This window comes from Dermacentor albipictus, chromosome 2 (assembly GCF_038994185.2).
Source record: "Dermacentor albipictus isolate Rhodes 1998 colony chromosome 2, USDA_Dalb.pri_finalv2, whole genome shotgun sequence".
Taxonomy (NCBI): domain Eukaryota; kingdom Metazoa; phylum Arthropoda; class Arachnida; order Ixodida; family Ixodidae; genus Dermacentor; species Dermacentor albipictus.
Window position 1 is genome coordinate 129,981,230 of NC_091822.1, and position 18,822 is coordinate 130,000,051.

At 45.8% G+C, this 18,822-nt stretch overlaps 1 long non-coding RNA gene across 1 annotated transcript in view; it reads right to left on the reverse strand.

The window, feature by feature from the left end:
• Nucleotides 1-6,757: 6,757 nt before the first annotated feature.
• LOC135912510 (uncharacterized) overlaps nucleotides 6,758-18,822 on the reverse strand; it is a 34,705-nt gene continuing 22,640 nt past the window's right edge. Inside the window, exons 2-4 of the long non-coding RNA XR_010567702.2 lie at nucleotides 15,761-15,848; nucleotides 12,503-12,554; nucleotides 6,758-6,954 (exon numbers count right to left, since the gene is read on the reverse strand). This is a non-coding gene — a long non-coding RNA (uncharacterized lncRNA). The remainder of the gene's footprint in view (nucleotides 6,955-12,502; nucleotides 12,555-15,760; nucleotides 15,849-18,822) is intronic.

The following is an 18,822-nucleotide window of genomic DNA, read 5'->3' on the forward strand; positions in this document are numbered from 1 at the left end:
ACTTTCGGCCTCGTCGTCGTAAGTTGCAGAGTCGGGCGTCGACGTTTTGCTGCTCTTTAATACGCATTCGGGCTAGCTGGTGAGCTTCCTCGGCGCGTTGAAGGAAGCCGGCAACGTCTGCATGGATCTTGTCGTCTTCAACGTGAGGCAACATCGCATCAAGCATCGTGGCCACTTGGCGACCGAAGACAAGCTCGAATGACGTCATCTGCGTTGTCTCCTGTGGCGCGGTATTGTAGCCAACGTCACGTACGTAAGGACTTGGCCCCAAGTCTTGTGCCCGACGTCGACATACATAGCGAGCATGTCGGCGAGGGTTTTATTTAAATGCTCCACAAGGCCGTTTGTCTGCGGGTGGTACACTGGAGTGCGCCGATGGCTCGTGTAGCTCAAGGGCAGAATCTGTTGCGTAAGTTCAGATGTGAATGCCGTACCTCTGTCCGTAATAAGGACCTCGGGTGCACCATGACAGGAGAACGATGTTCTTTATGAAGAATCTGGTGACCTCGATTGCATATCCCGATGCTAACGCTGTTTTATGCGAAGCATATTACGAGGGCTCAACCCAGCTCCTCAGGCGCGGCGGTGACCATGAAATCACGTGACACCGTGACGTCACGACAGAGGAGAAGTGGCTTTGGCTCAACTCTTGCAAGACGGGCTGGGTGGGAATCGAACCAGGGTCTCCGGAGTGTGGGACGGAGACGCTACCACTGAGCCACGAGTACAACGCTTCAAAGCGGTACAAAAGCGCCTCTAGTGAATGCGGTGTTGCCTTAGAAACGCGCTGTTTCTAAGGCGTGCGTCTCTTGCTCAGGCGCACATTTCGTTGCCGCGCCGAACGCTGCTTTGCTCGACGCTCACCGCGTCCAATGCGGGGCGCGTAGTCGCTGCCCTGTAGCCCATTGTCTTACACCCCTTGGCGGGTCGACGGGAACGCTGTCGCGTTCCACTCTTGAAGGCGAAGAAGTAATGCATGAGTTGTTTCTTCGTCTAGCCGAACCAAATATAGCCAAGCAACAGCAGTTCACCAGGCTAAACAGTGGTTCAACAACTAAAATAAAGGCTAGTATGCTTCGCATCCTGGGCTTAACCTTACCTAAGCCACAGCCATTTTTCTTTGTACAGACACCAATTCTTGTTCACTGTAGGCTCGAAAAAAGTTGCCAAGAATAACGACATGAAGCTTTCCAAATTATTGCTAATAACGCTGACGTTTGCTTTTTTTTAACCAAATATTTTTTTTCAGTCGACGCACTCATGAGGAAGAGTATCAAACGAGTCCTCGGCATCCCCATGACGACCAGCACGGAGAAGTTGATGCAACTCGGGGTCCACAACACCCTGAGCGAAGTCGTCGAAGCGCAGAAAACGGCACAGATCGTTCGCCTCTCTACCACCAAGGCCGGCCGCCGAATACTCGAGATGGCGGGTCTGGCAGCCATGGCCGAGGAGTCGTGCGCCGTCCCGCTTTGCCAGAGTGAAAGGGAAACCTTTCGAGTCTCCCCCTTCCCGAGGAATGTTCATCCACAACACAACGAGGCCCGGCGCGCAGCCAGAGCCCGAGCACTCATCAAGACTGCCCTGCAAACCCCAGAGCGCTCGTCCTTTGTCGACGCGGCGCGGTATCCCGGATCAAACTCGTACGTGGCCACGGTGGTTGACCCCCAGGGCAAGATCCTGAATGCGGCGTCTATACAACGTTCGACGGCGTCCGTCGCAGAGCAAGTCGCAGTGGCGCTGGCTCTGTGCGAACCCGGGCGCACGCATATCTTCACGGACTCCAGGTCGGCGGCGATGGCCTTTCTCGCCGGCTCTGTCTCGGCCGAGGCTGCGGCGGTGCTGAGGACCCGTAAGACAGGCACGGCCGGTCATGTCATCACTTGGTTCCCGGCTCACATGGGCCGGAACGTCTCCCCCGGCTCGATCAACCCTAATGAGCTGGCCCACGACCAGGCGCGAGGTCTCATCAACCGCGCCAGTCCGAGGAGCCCGGCTTCGCAGGGGATCGACCGAACCACGGACCCGCTGCTTACTTTCCACGAGATCACTACTCATTACCAGCTGGGACGCAGACAGTATCCGGCTCCTCACCCGAAGCTGGGCAGACCCCAGGCCTCGGTGCTGAGAATGCTGCAGACGGGCTCCTTTCCGTCTCGCTCGAGGCTGAGCCACTACTCTCCAGGTGTGGATCCCCGCTGCCCAGACTGCGGCGAGGAACGGTCGACCTTGAACCACATGCTGTGGCAATGTTCTGCTTTGCGCCACTCGCCTTTAAACCGGCAAGAAGACTGGGATGAAGCCGTCAAGAGCACCGACCTTCAAGTCCAGCTTCGGGCTGTCCAAAGGGCCTGCGACAGGGCTGAAGATCACGGTCTTCCGCCCCCGGCGCAGGTGCGGCCCGCGACTACGACACGGTAGTTCCTTAGGACCAATTAAAGTTTCTTGTCTGTCTGTCTGTTCAGTATTCAGGTGGCGCAAGCATGAAAGCGTATAAACGGTGAATTTTAATGAACGGTGGTCACTGAGTTTATTCCCAAAAGTTACAGCGTTAACATTCGCAGGTGCGGCCGTTTGAATATGACCCAAATGGTTATTGATGCGCAATGGCTGGTAGGATAATTGTGCAAATTAAAAAGCAAGTCTTTGTTGAGCAAACCCACAAGATGCACGGAATTGGCCTCGCATGTTTTGCCAGTTAATGTGCAGAAATTTAATGTCACCTAGAACAAAAATGTCGTCTGTGTAATATTTCGATCGAATAGATGTCATGTTATCGTGTTATTCGGAATGGAAATTAGAGCAGCTATCGGGTGGTCTGCAGCATACACCATAAATTCCATTCGATTGGGGCAATGATATGCAGACCGACAGAATTGCGAGACCCGAGGGCATCGGCACAGAAAATTACCAGGTGTATTTTTAGTGCCACGAGCAACGAGTGACACTTTTGTTCTTGTGCAGCACTTCCGGTTCACCTCCTCACACCACCGAGGACATTAAAAATAAATCAGAAAAAATAGAGAAAAAATATGAGTACAAGATTTATGCGTTTTATTATACGATATCAGAGCATAGCTTTAGTTAGATGTTGAGTTACTGAAGTGTCTGGAACAATTAGAAATAATTAGAAATCACTGATTACCGCACACCAAAGCGCAGAATCGCAGACTTTGGGACCAGCCATGAAAGCCTGACTTTGGTGAAATTCCTAGAAACCGTGAAGTAGAAAGAGCAAGTAATGACGTAACTATTGACATCACACACGATAAGGTGGCTTGATATTTTACCGGCTAATTAATGGCTAACAGTTGCCTCTAAGTTCGGTTCATTGCTAGCGCTCGCGTAAAGTTAACCTAAACAACACCAGTTCCTAGGTGCGAGTGCCACTAAGACAAACCTAAGTCAAAGACTAGGGTCGCCTCAATTTGCTATATTTTGTGACCAGCAATATCCCTTCCTCCTCGATCGTCCCTATTTCTGCGATACATAATGAAATCGCCAGAATCAGAGAGAAATTCATCATCCGTAATTTCAGAGGTGAGCCATGTTTCTGTAAGTGCCATTATGTCGCATTCATAATCATCTAAGTATGAAGACATTTCAGTGCATTTAGAAGGAATGATACGGATGTTGGTCCATGATATCTATAGGTTTGAAGGCACACGGTGAATCGGGTGTTTTCTGAAATGCACATTTTCCGAAGCTAGGTCCATGCTACTGGCGTAAGGAAACTACCGAAGCGGACGCCACGTCCTTTGTCTAGACAAGGTATTCAATTCTTAGTTTATAAAAGCTTAGCTTAAATTACACATTTCTCGTTTTTGTGAAGTCCACGAGTGTCCGTCGCGGCCCACTGCGGTCCGCAGCAAGAAGCACGTCTCTAGACGACTCTGAATGCCTCTTCGTTTCTGGTGGTTCGGTGGCTTATAACGCCTTCAGTTCCTCGGGGACACGCCATTTTCGCCCAGTTCACGAGCCTGTACAGGTGTCGTCATGTCTGGCCAATGGGGACACTCGCTGGGCTATCTCCCCTCCGATAGCCGCCTCCGTGCTTCACTGCTCCTCGCTTATTCGTCGCCGAACGACATTTCGGTGCCCCAAAGCAACTCTTTCTCGAGACTAATGTCAACCACCTCGAAACGTGCTGACCTCCATGTACACTTCAGGGGAAGGGGAAGATGCAAAAGCTTCCCACGCGACAAACTTGAACAAGCTAACCAGCCTGTCTTGTGGTCCGCGCACTCCAGCGCGTCACAGTTCGACAACGTCGACGAAGGGTGGTGCCCGGATACTTTAGCGGTGTTGGTAAATGTTCCGTATAGAACACCGTTCAACACCACCGTGATTTTCGACCAGCCTCCGCAAGCGAAGAAAGGGGAAGCTGAACAATCGCAAAGGCCGACGCCACCGTCCTCGTCTGCTTATTCAAGGTGCCCCAACTTTATTGCACCAAGATTTACAAATATGCAAAGGCCACGTAGCTGGACAGAACCAAGTTGATATTGTCTGCCGTCGCTAGGAGATAGTGTAATTTTTGCATGCCGCCTAATTACAGAGTGGATGGTAATTAATTTATCATCTTAAGTATTATTGTTGGATAAGAAGTGCAAATGAGAAAATTGTACAGCAAGACGAACTCCCGATACAGCTTTCTGTTGCTCATTACGTGCTGCATAAATTGTTTTTCCGAGCTTGACGCAAGCCCCTAAATACCCACAAAGTTCTAGGCGTGGCCAGTAGCGCGGCAATCTTGTGTGTATTGGCGAACTTTTTTCAACCTTGGAAAAACACCTTTATGTAACATGTATTGAGCAATATAAAGCTATATCAGGAGTTTGTCGTGGTGCTCTGTAATTTTCTCATTCACACATTTATTCGATTTATATACTTGACAAGTCGATTATACAATGCCGACTAATAATGTAACTAGGCGCAATGCAGAAAAACATCTGAATGTCTCCAAGCGACATAACAGTAACTTGGTACTCTCTGACTACGTGTAAATGGCGCACTTTTAAATATTGGTGCATCATAGCTGGAACTTCCTGTATGCTTTACCTGCGCTAGCTCAGCTAGCCACAACGAAACAATCAATGCTTGTTTGTGGCGCTCATCTCACGTCATTAGAGAGTGTCAGTACTGCGTCACGACGATACGTACGCCGCACACAAGCGCATTGCGGAACATAGGAGCGCGTGTCACGTCAGGGCTTTTAGTACTATAGCGTAGCATTTTTATGCGAAGCATATTACGAGAGCTCAACCCAGCTCCTCAGGAGCGGCGGTGTCGCCTTCAATGACCTTTGACCCCATGCCATACCACGTGACACCGTGACGTCACGACAGAGGAGAAACGGGGCTCCAACTCGCGCCGTCGCTCGCGGCGTCGCTCAACTCTCGCAAGATGGGCTGGGTGGGAATCGAACCAGGGTCTCCGCAGTGTGAGACGGAGACGCTACAACTGAGCCACGAGTACGATGCTTCAAAGCGGTACAAAAGCGCCTCTAGTGAATGCGGTGTTGCCTTAGAAACGAGCTGTTTCTAAGGCTCAGGCGTGCGTCGCTTGCTCAGGCGCACATTTCGTTGCCGCGCCGAACGCTGCGTTGCTCGACGCTCACCGCTTCCAATGCGGGGCGCGTAGTCGCTGGCGGGTCGACGGGAACGCTGTCGCTTTCCACTCTTGAAGGCGAAGCAGAGTAACGCAGTTGTTTCTTCGTCTAGCCGAACCAAATATAGCCAAGCAACAGCAGTTCACCAGGCTAAACAGTGGTTCAACAACTAAAATAAAGGCTAGTATGCTTCGCATCCTGGGCTTAACCTTAGCTAAGCCACAGCCATTTTTTTTTTAGTAAGTGGGCGAGCGTTGTTAGACGCCTGGCGCGTCGGAGCGCGCTGGTCGCGTCCGCCAGTGCGTCGAACCATCGGTCGACCTATAAACGCTGTTGATCTCGCCAACATGATGTGGCGTGTATGCCACTTCATGCTACGTTATTTAGGTCTTTCAAGGACTCTACATTTATAACAAATGCAATACACGGATCATATCGAGAAAAATAAAAACCGTGTACTCGCTTTATGAGCCTGGCATGACCATTCACGGAACGGCGTCAACAGAGGTCGAGGCTTTCGCGCAAACAGCGCACAATGAACACTCTCTCAAAAACAAAGTTCCTATCTTTTGCTATGCATTCTCACCGTGCAAGAACCGGGAATGGCTTCAGCGCGTTCGCTTCGTGTAGCAAGGCCAAATCTTAGGCGATTAAGATACAGCCTTCTGCTGGTCTCCTTTTATGCCACTGTTTTGCCAAACTCTTGTGTTGCGCTCTCCCGAACAAACGATAACCACGAGAGCAGCATGCAAGGATCCCCACGTACGCACGCAAGGATCGGATGCGCGAGTACGCAGCGGTGGCGTACGCAGCATGTACAGTTCGTGTTGCGTTCTTCACTTGCGCACTTTGCAGGACGTAGCGATCTTATGGACGCAGAGCCGTTGCGTACGCAGTGTATGCAGTACTAAAACTGCCTATTAAATTGGAGGAGAAACACCTGTTAAAGTAAGCAATGCTAATAGCTTACAAGGTAAATAAATGCTACTTCCTATAAATGAGGACAGCTCTTGATAGGTTCATTCAAATAACGCTGTGGGTTACAGTCCGATTCTGTCGTTAGTAGTTATGTAAATTTGACGTCAGGAGTTTGGTATAAATTCCCAATGGAATACTTTTCCCTTACATGCACCTTATTTGCTGCTGTCGTGAATGATAAAAGTGCTTTATTTATCAGCATTCGGCAATCTTCGTGCGGCCGCCTCTATCTCTTAGTATGAAGGCGGCGGCCCGTATTCCATACCTGGCCATGAATAGGTGTAACATTCCCCTTCGGTATTGTAGTTCAAAAGTACGCAGAAGCAGTATTCCCTAGAACACGTTCTATTTTGAGAAGGATTGCACTGGAAAAAAGGGAAACATGAATATCAGGTATGTTTGCGTACATCGTTAATAATAGGCGTGGGCGCGAGTGGTCGCCTATCTATAGCGCACAAAAATATATATTTTTGCCATGTATTATGCAAATCGATGAAATTGATTCATGATTCCGTCTTCATTTACCGTATTCATTCTCTACTTTCACGCGAGCATGCTGAGTATGTAAAAAAAAAAACTAGGCCAGATCTCAGTTCAAACACCATGGCGTCCTTTGATGAATGAAACGCACACGGCAAATTTAAGGGTTTTTTTTCTTTGGTTCTATCCAAGCCGGCTTTCGGAACAGAAGTGTAACTAGACTGAGTTCTGTGTGATAGTGAATTGTCCTTGACATTCCACGAAAAATGTTTTTCGAGCTCAAATAGTAGCATGACGTACCAATACCTCCTCACAGATGTTTATTGTTGAGTACGTTGATAAAGACTATGGCAAGGGTTATTTATCCCAGCGTGCACAGGCAAGCCTCTCCTATGCGTTTCTTTTTGGGTCGTCCTGAAGACGTTAATTCACCACTGCCTCATATGCCGGCCCCGAGCGCGGTTTACCAGAGTGCGCGCAAATTTTGGCTTCATCAACAGCCTACACACACTTCCTTGTAAGGCACGGTATTATGGATATATGAAGTTTTAATGTTAATACAAAAAGTTAGTCATTCAAGTTTCTCGTCCATGATAGATTTGGCTGGCCGGGTTTTTTTTTAATGAAATGCGTCAGCTGGAGCTGAAGGTTCGCTCCTTCCACGGGGCATTCACCTGTGGATGGTACACCAAATAGTAGTTATACTGCACCCGGGTTTGGCTGAGGTAACATTTTAGCCGCATAATCTATTTTTACCATTTTAGGAATTCCACGCCTCCACTCTTGTATAATAATAATAATAATAATAATAATAATAATAATAATAATAATAATCAGCTGGTTACGCCCACTGCAGTGCAAAGGCCTCTCCCGTACTTCTCCAAGAACCCCGGTCATGTACTATTCGTGAACACGTCGTCCCTGCAAACTTCTTAATCTCATCCGCCCACCTAACTTTCTGCCGTCCCCTGCTACGCTTCCTTTCCCTTGGAATCCATTCTGTAACCCTTAATGACAATCGGTGATCCTCCCTCCTCATTACATGTCCTACCCATGCCCATTTCTTTTTCTTGATTTCAACTAAGATGTCCTTAACTCACGTTTGTTCCCTCACCCAGTCTGCTCTTTTCTTATCCCTTAACGTTACACCCATCATTCTTCTTTCCATAGCTCGTTGCGTCGTCCTCCATTTACGTAGAACTTTTTTCGTAAGCCTCCAGGTTTCTGCCCCGTAGGTGGGTATTGGTAAGACACAGCCATTATACACTTTTCTCTTGAGGGATAATGGCAGCCTGCTGTTCATGATCTGAGAATGCCTGCCAAACGCACCCCAGCCCATTCTTATTCTGATCATTTCCGTCTCATGATACGGATCCACCGTCCCTACCTGCCCTAAATAGATGTATTCCCTTACCACTTCCAGTGCCTCGCTACCTATTGTAAATTGCTGTTGTCTTCCGAGACTGTTAAACATTACTTTAGTTTTCTGCACATTAATGTTTAGACCCACTCTTCTGCTTTGCCTCTCCAGGTCATTGAGCATGCATTGCAATTGGTCCCCTGAGTTACTAAGGAGGGCAGTATCGTCAGCGAATCGCAAATTACTAAGGTATTCTCCATTAACTTTTATCCCTAATTCTTCCCAATCCAGATCCGTGAATACCTCCTGTAAACATGCTGTGAATAGCATTGCAGAGATCGTATCTCCCTGCTTGACGCCTTTCTTTATTGAGATTTTGTTGCTTTCTTTATGGAGGACTACGGTGGCTGCGGAGCCGCTATAGATATCTTTCACTATTTTTACATACGGCTCGTCTACACACTGATTCCGTAATGCTTCCATGACTGCTGAGGTTTCGACAGAATCAAACGCTTTCTCGTAATCAATGAAAGCTATATATAAGGGTTGGTCATATTCCGCACATTTCTTTATCACCTGATTGATAGTGTGAATATAGTCTATTGTTGAGTAGCCTTTATGGAACCCTGCCTGGTCCTTTGCTTGACAGAAGTCTAAGGTGTTCCTGATTCTATTTGCGATTACCTCAGTAAATTGTTTGTAGGCAACTGACAGTAAGCTGACCTGTCTATAATTTTTCAAGTCTTTGGCGTGCCCTTTCTTATGGATTAGGATCATGTTAGCGTTCTTCCAAGATTGCGGTACGCTCGAAGTCATGAGGCATTGCGTATACAGGGTGGACAGTTTTTCTAGAACAATGTGCCCACCATCCTTCAACGAATCTGCTGTTACCTGATCCTCCCCAGCTGCCTTCCACCTTTGCAAAGCTCCCAAGGCTTTCTGTACTTCTTCCGGCGTTGCCTGTGGGATTTCGAATTCCTCCAGACTATTCTCTCTGCCATTATCGTCGTGGGTGCCACTAGTACTGTATAAATCTCTATAGAACTCCTCAGCCACTTGAACTATATCATCCATATTAGTAATGATATTTCCGGATTTGTCTCTTAATGCATACATCTGATTCTTGCCAATTCCTAATTTCTTCTTCACTGCTTTTAGGCTTCCTCCGTTCCTGAGAGGATGTTCAATTCTGTCCATATTAGAGTTCCTTATGTCAGCTGTCTTACGCTTGTTGGTTAACTTTGAAAGTTCTGACAGTTCTTTTCTAGGTGTAGGGTTAGAGGCTTTCATACATTGGCGTTTCTTGATAAGATCTTTCGTCCCCTGCGATAGCTTACTGGTATCCTGTCTAACGGAGTTACCACCGACTTCTATTGCACACTGCTTAATGATGCCCGCAAGATTGTCGTTCATTGCTTGAACACTAAAGTCCTCTTCCTGAGTTAAAGCCGAATACCTCTTCTGTGGCTTGACCTAGAATTCCTCTATTTTGCCTCTTACGGCTAATTCATTGATGGGCTTCTTATTTCCCAGTTTCTTCCGTTCCCTCCTCAGGTCTAGGCAAATTCGACTTTTTACCATCCTATGGTCCGTGCAGTGCACCTTGCTGAGCACGTCCACATTTTGTATGATGCCATGGTTAGCGCAGGTTATGAAGTCTATTTCATTTCTAGTCTCACTGTTTGGGCTCCTCCACGTCCACTTTCGGCTATCCCGCTTGCGGAAGAAGGTATTCATTATGCGCATATTATTCTGTTCCGCAAACTCTACTAATAATTCTTCCCGGCTATTCCTAGTGCCTATGCCATATTCCCCCACTGCCTTGTCTCCAGCCTGCTTCTTGCCTACCTTGGCATTGATGTCGCCCACCAGTATAGTGTATTTTCTTTTCACTCTACCCATCACAGATTCCACATCTTCATAGAAGCTTTCGACTTCCTGGTCATCATGACTGGATTTACGGACGTAGACCTGTACAACCGTCATTTCGTACCTCTTATTAACTTTCACAGCAAGACCTGCCACCCTCTCGTTAATGCTATAGAATTCCTGTATGTCACCAGCTATATTCTTATTAATCAGGAATCCGACTCCTGGTTCTCGTCTCTCCGCAAAGTCCCGGTAGAACAGGACGTGCCCGCTTTTTAGTTCTGTATGTGCTTCTTTTGGCCTCCTAACTTCATTGAACCCTATTATATGCCATTTACTGCCCTCTAATTCCTCCAATAGTACTGCTAGACTGGCCTCACTAGATGACTTTCTGGCGTTAAACGTTGCCAGGTTCATATTCCAATGGCGGCATGTCCGGATCCAGGGATTCTTGGCACCCTCTGCTGCGTCGCAGGTCTGACCGCCGCCGTGGTCAGTTGCTTCGCAGTTGCTGGGGACTGAGGGCCGGGGTTTCACTCTTGTGTTCATATAGGAGGTTGTGGTCGAGCCTGCTGTGGTGAGGGAGTGCGTTACCGGTTATAGTCATCGGGATCAGGCCACACTCCAGGCCTGTTTATGCAATTTTATCAAACGCGGAATTTTCTTTGCTTTTTTAATCCGGTGGAAAATTGCGCGGCACCGGGATGCGAGCCACAGACCTCTTGCACGCGAGGCGGGTGTTCTACCTCTGCGCCACCGCTGCATCCTCTTGTATCACGAGGGATGAATTCGAGAAATGTGCAAGCGTAGCAGCCGCCAGACATTGTTGAGAAGATCGTCTGCTGAAGAAATATTCGTACGAGCCATGCCTGGTGGTTGGAGCATCAGTCTGCCGTGCAGACGTAGGTTCCGTCCCATCATTGGACATACCAATTTTGTTTCGCAGAAAGAGGCCCTCAACAAGTCCAGAGGGACACTTAACTACCTACTTACTTACCTACCTATTTTCCGCAGTGTACCTGGGATTTGTGTAAAAAAATATTTTCGCATAAAGAAAGAAATGCCTCATGATGGGATGGTATACCTCGGCCTACTTGCGCGACCAGCGCCGTGCTGTAACCATTCGGTCTAAATTGTTCTTTTTTCTTATTTTCCATTCGGGCCATGGTTCCAAGCACGACATCTCATGCCAACGCAAGCTAGCTCTTTCTGACGTCATACGCATGAGGCATTTAGAACAGCAGGACCAAAGGCGCGTGCATAGGCTCGAGTTTGCTTTCGGCCACAGACTTAGGAAATACCAAAAAAGCTTCCTAAATTCTGGGGCTTTGCCTGCCAGAAGAATGATCTGATTGCGGGGAATGCCGTAATTCGGGACTGCGTATTAATTTTGATCACCTGATGTTCTTGTTCTTCAAGGTGCAACCAATCGGCGATACACGGCCATTTTCGCACTTAAACGACAAGTAATCTGTATGCGACCCGTCCCGTCGCATATATGTATGTATGTATGTATGTATGTATGTATGTATGTATGTATGTATGTATGTATGTATGTATGTATGTATGTATGTATGTATGTATGTATGTATGTATGTATGTATGTATGTATGTATGTATGTATGTATGTATGTATGTATGTATGTATGTATATGTATGTGTGTATGTATGTATGTATGTATGTATGTATGTATGTAGTCACAAACGTATGAAAGCAACATTATTACGTCAAGGAAACTGTAGGGTCCTTTGTTTTATTTGAAACGTGGAAGTGATGAATAGAGGCGCATGAGTACAGGCGAAAAAACCACTAGACGCAGGTGCGATAGAAACCTACCTGTAATACGAAGTAATTTCGCAATCTACTTTCAGTCAGTTGTTTTATCGTCTACATTCACTGCACTTTATTTATCATTTCTATGTGTCATATAAAACAAGTAATTAACCCTACTTTTTTCGTCAGTGTTATATGTTGTATTGATCTCGTTTTGACTTAAGAAAATTGGAACCCCTGTGTTCCCCTACTCAATCTCTTTCTCAGGTGAATATATACATATAGACTTATATGTCTATAGTGTGTGATGTTAAATCTTGCTTGCATGGATTCACATACTCCTTAAGTGCTCTAATTCTAATTGCAATGAATGAATGTCACTAAGTTCAAATAAAAAGCGAAAATTTCGGTATGCACTTCGCTGACTTACCGTTTGATTACAGTTCTCCCACGTAAAGTCTGGTCTGCTGAATCCAATAAACCTGCAATGATTTCAAAGGTGTATATCTTGCTTTAGTTATATAAAACAAAGCGCGTTAAGGAATGTTCAATACAGAGATGAAGGAACAAAGTAAAATTAGTATGCCGAACACATGCGCTGTGGTAATCGTTACTATGCTAAAAATGTTGATGGTAGCTGGGTTTCTAGAGTCTTTTAAGGTTCGACAAAGCTTTAATGAAATGTGTCTGTGTAAGGCAAACAGGGAAGTCTGGAACGCAAGTGGGTGTTTGACAACTTCACCGACGGTGACGACTACAATCGTGTGACAGCAATAGCATAATTTCTTTTCCGATCGTTTGACGCAAGTTTACATCATGGTGATTGTTAGGTTCGACAAAGATACTGAACGCGCGCTCGCGAGAAAAACACATATTCCCGATTCGACTCGTACCTAGTTTCTGTCACATGGTCTAATTTAAAGCTACAATGACATTTGTACACCCTCGAGTAAAAATTCGAGTGTGCTCAACCGTGACAATTCGTGAATGCTCAAGAATGTCGCGTATCTTCAATACCGCGTTAGCTGCTGAAAGAAATGAACTGAGGGATATGCGAAGATACCGAAGGCGGGTGTATTCTAATAAAGTGCCTTAAAACGCTAGCTGCCTCGAGAGAAAAATGCTAACAATCGGCCCGTTTTTCTCACGCCATACATGTCAAATGGCTAGCTGGCTTTGGCACGAGTGAAGTACGGTATGTATGCGTATAGCTTAAACGTTAGAACACCAGGCTACCTGCCGGAAGACACGAGTTAGGCGCTTGCCAGTTAGGCTTTTATTTTAATTACGATTAGCATTGTGAACTTAATGGGACCTATTTGGTGTGCTGCTGCTGCCTGCTATCTAACACATGAAACATCGCTTTTTCCTTTTTGGAAAAAAACGGAGCTTACGTGGCCGGCTTATTTAAAAAAAGAAACGGAAATTTTATCTCCGACAAATTACAGTTAGGAGAGGCACTCCTCCAGCTGGCAATAATGTTTTACTCCTGAAGAGGACGACTATTCAATTACGCCTTACTTCTTTTGGGGTCAGTTATGCTGAACATAGTTCTATAGGACCAGCGGGTGTAAAGTGGCTGCGGCTGGGTGGCTGCCTGTAGCGAATATTTCTTTGTGACGTTTGGAAGTCTAGGCGCTGTGGTGCGTGGGTATAATATAGCGATGAGAATTAGCAGTCGACTTCACCCACCACCGATTGTTTATGGGTATTTAGCATTATGGGGGTATCACTACAGTGCTTCAATGCAAATGTCCAAAAACGCTGACAATCGTTGTGATATCCGTTCTTGTATAATTTTGTCGAAGTGGCCGAAAACGGGGTCCGTAAAGGAACCTACGCTTGCTCCAATGCGGTTCGAATGAGGTAAAGAATGCAGCGCATAGAAACTAAATGTCGGCATAATGTTAAACATAGACATATATGAGGTGTGTTAAACTTGTTGGCGCGACCGTGCCGCTGTGCTGTAGCGCTATCGTGGCGCGCTGAGGTTCAGGCAGTCTCCAGAGATGCGAGAGAAGCCCAATGCGTTTAGCTTCAATAAAACCAAGGCCAAGTCGAAGAACAGCCACGTTCTGCTTGAACGTTTTCCGCAATACCTTCGACACACACTTTCCTCAGTTGCCAAGGCAGCGTCCTCATTCCGCTATTGAGATGAATAATATCAGCACCGACACTAGCGCTCCTGCTTACTGACAAACAATGCTATTCCGCCAGTCCTATCTCATATAGCATCGAAGTGCAGTGCCTCCAAACTCGCTTAAGCCGCTGCTCCTCATGCCAGCGTTGTCAGATGCCTGACACCCGCTACAGTGTTGCTCCTGTTGCGCAGTAGTGCCCTCTCATGCTACGTAACGGCATCATGTAATCCACGCGTATTACAACATCATCCGAAGAGCTAGAGCGCAATGTTAATTCTTGGAATTGATTTCAGTGCTTGCGAACTAGTGACCTTCCTTCTGCTTATTTTCTTCCTCATCCTCCCTACAGTTCTCCGTATTCATGCCTCAGTGCCACCCAGCGTTCCTCAGTAGCCATACCGCCCTGTCGGATGCTGGGACGAATGCATTCTTCTGGTGATATTATTCATACGGGTATAATGAATGAAGGACGAAGACGGTAGACCGAGAGATGAAGTTGACGACTTCGACGGGAAGCTTTCACAGGTTTCCCTTAAGCAATCCGGCCTTAACGATCTCGCTTTGCTTTTACTTGTATAAATACCACGTGAATTGTAACTCCCGTCAGCGTAATACTTCTGAGGACGAGGTTGCAGGATCAAACTGCGGCCGCGGATGCCTCATTTCTATGGGGGCGAAATACAATGTGCCGTCCAATGGGGACACGTTTAAGATCCCGTGGTGATCAAACTTACTCCAGAGAAACCAACTACGGCGAGCCTCATAATCAAATTGGAATCTTGGCACGTAAAACCGCAGAATTCAATTCAGTTCAATTTTGCAAATCACTTCAGTGATGATGCCGAGTAAGCGACCCCTCCCATGGTAATTCCGCACAGGTCATCGCCAATAACGCACATCTCGTCAGCTGTATCAGCGCCCTTTGCTTCAACAATTCTGCATTGACTCCTGGGGAATCGTAGCACTTCCTGTCGTTTCCAGAGCGGAGATGCTTAAGCTGGGCACTAGATTGCGAGTGCACGAGTAACCCCAACGAAAGGTAATTTAATCTCATGTTGGCAAATCCCATTCACATCAGAGGGACAACAATTCAACAGCTACAATGATGAATGCGCGGCCAGGAAGTAAGAAGAGCTGCGTACATTATTTGGCAATTCTGAGAAGGAAGACAGTCTGCAGGCGGAGCTCGAATAAATTTTCAATATTAAGATGCAAACATGTAGCTTCTCTTTTGCATCTATGTGATTTGAATGCAGTTGATCTTTTTTTCTGGAGTAACTATCTACCCCAAAAGAATAAGTTGCTCTTTACTATATTCCGCTGCTATGAAAATAATAAAGATATCTATTATATTTATTTTTACAGTAACAATTTTAGTTATTTTACTGCTATGTCCAATTCAAATACTAGAAACAAACTACCGAAACATTTAGAAACAAAACTGGGACAACAGTAAGACCCCACATGGACCATGAGATAAACTAATATCTGATCAGAGCCATGTTATCTGCTATATAAATGTGGTATCGGTTATGAGTGGTACTTACAAGGCCTCTAGGATCATTGCCACGTAGACTGCTGATTTGAATGACACCACAAGAGCCATTACGAATCAAATGGTCTCTCAGTCCAGGTCTGAAAGGTGGAATGAAAATTTCGCCCTTTTATACTGCTTGTTCAAAAGGCGCAAGGTAATTGCCTCGGAGTTACCTGCTGTGCGAAAGCAACAAACTGACGAAGGCAATGACCTTCCATTTAAAGTAGTCACTTGAATTGTGTTTACGCGGCTGCCTTTTATAGAAGAAAAAAACTTTGATGACATCAGGTCCTTCTGTAAGTGTCGGGCGTCAAGCTCAACATGACATCATCATCAAAGAGGTTATTAATTTCAAATAACATCCCTTCCCAGCGTGCAAAATAAAAAAAAATATATCGAAACAGATCGTGCACAGTGATGAGGTTTAGTTTTTATTTTTTACTTACAGCCTCGAGTAATGCTTTGGCTTTCTTTGCATGAGCCATCGTGTGCTTACCAGCTTGTTCGTTGGCTTGAGGCTTTTCACATTGGACGAAGTGAAATGGTGTTGTCTGACCCTTTGTCACGTCGTGTATTTTTGCGCTGTTTACGCTCAAGTCATCAATGAAGTAGATTAGAAGGCACTTGTGGCACATCCGTTGATTAGAAAAGGTGATTATGATTTAATTAGGCGACACTTTGATGGACGCTTGTACTGGCACCGATGTCTCTACGCATGCACGAACAGCATGCTTTACATATGAAATTTAGGCAGCCTTTCAAAATAGACGAACGGTTGCAAATAAATACTGAGCCTGTCGCTTTGCTTGTGTTCATCTTGCCACGTGATTGTGTTTTGCTAATAGTGAGCATGTACGAACTGAACTAATAACAGAACAGCGTCGTATGGAATATGTAGGCATATTAAATAGAATCTTAATATGCTGTTTGGGCATCTTGTATCTCTATCATGCCATATTCTGAAAAAGGTGTATCGGTATCTAATTTCAGTGCATCACAATAATCTACCTGCGTCTTACACTACAAGATGCACACACATGGCGAAATCCTCAAAATGAGTCAGGGGGACTAAAGCCAGAAATTGTCGGCGGGTAATGTTTATTCTGTAATAGACAATGCATTTACGTTAACAGAGATATTTATAATATTCACACATGATAGCGAGGAGTGGATGCTGCGCTGTATTAGTGTAATCAATTATAATCGTTTAAGGAATATGCTACTTGTGATAGGCGGAATGTCACAACTGCAGAATATAAATAAAGTCAGTACTCATAGCATGCCTATCTGCTAGAACACTTTTGCGTTACCAGTTTTCAGAAAAACCAGTTACACTGGATACCAGTAATAACCAATTTCAAGGAATACATTGTTAACACGCGTCGTGAAACACACTCTTATTCCTAATAAGAGTTTTCCTTATTGTCACCAAGCACAGCCAGACACGGCGCGGCCCCTCTTCCATGTTGCGTGCCTTGTATACCAGTGGGCGAGTGGTAAATACCCTGCAAATATATTTTCAGCCTCTCTTCTCCCCGTAACAATTTGATGAAGGTGCGGTGTAAAAGCTGGCGAAAAGACAATAACGTCATTGAAGTAGCAAAGGCAGATAGGCCACTTAAAGCACGGAAGGAGAGCATCCCTCATGCGTTCAAGTGTAGCAAGGCCATTACGCTATCGTGGTCAATATATTTGTGGGTGTATGCAAAGGTGATATGTGCGCTGAATAAACGTAACATCCGACGGGCTGATATAACCGTTGTATGGTTTTAAGTAAACGCGCCTCTGTTCAGCATAAAAAAAATTTTTACATGAAACTTGAACATATCTACATGTAATGTTGGTTAACAGCTATGTGTCTAGCCTACCGCTCCGTCAAATGAAAGGTGGTTCTTATTTGACCTGTTGCTTGTTTTGCTTTAGCTTTTTTAGGTTAGCCATTCGGCGTGTGCCCCTGGAGGTGTGCCTGTTATCCGAAAGTAGGCTAGAAGGGGTGCTTCCCATGGCGAGGGGGCACTACCCAGGTAGCACAAAAGAGGTACGTAACGTGTTCGTAGCGTTTATCCAAGACGATAAAAATGGGTTAAAGAAGACACGAATGAGAACTTCGTTTGGAAAACGTCGTATATGTCTGCTAATGTCCGGCTTAATTACTATCTTGAGACGATCTAGAACAGGTCTGCAAAACGTATTCGAAAATCTGGTCTAAAAATAGGATTGGGAAAGACACAAATAATCCCTTTGCCAAAACTATTCGTAACCAATTTCTAAATGTTTTTAGGACGTTATCAAAAAGCTGGTCTAGAAGTGGTCTTGAAATGTTTACGATAATCTGAAGCGAATTTTCGCGTGTGCCAGGGGCGCGATTGGACATCGTTGTTAAAAACGCGCGTTCAGTTTCGCCTCACGCGACTGGCCTATGCCGCACCGACGTCGTCAGCCGAACCCATCGGCACGGCCTAGGCAAATCACGTGAGGTGAAACTGAACGGGCGTTTTCAACAACGATCTCCAATCGCGCCCTGGATGAGTAGAAGCATCGGTGATGACTGTAAGAGCCATGGCGCAGTGCCAAGCACTGTTTCCCTCATGGCCGGCGCATCCTCTACCAAGTCACATGAAAATTAACCTGTTAGGAATAATGAATCCTTAATACCGCCTTTAGTAAGCTACGACGCTTACAACCAAAATGGGAATGACATCCTGCAAAGAACAAATGGCCACGTCTTGGCAGGCGGCCTGACCAAGGGTGTCGTGCTAAGAGTGCATGAAATGAGAGCATTGTGACCAAGCAAAAACACTTTATTAAAATGTAATGCTTATGCAAGGTTCGAGCAAAATGTGTGAGAAACGCAAATAGAAGTAAAAGTGTATCAACAATGGCAAAAGTCGCAGCAAGGATTCGTAATGAAATCGAAGGTGAACATTCACTAGCACATAAACAAATTTCCAAGTACACATACAAAAATGAACAGAAAAACATGGAGTGTACTAAAGTTTCTCATTTATCATAGTAAAGAGCACGTGATATTACATGAAGTAGAGCTAGGGAGAAGTGACATCGGAGCGAATG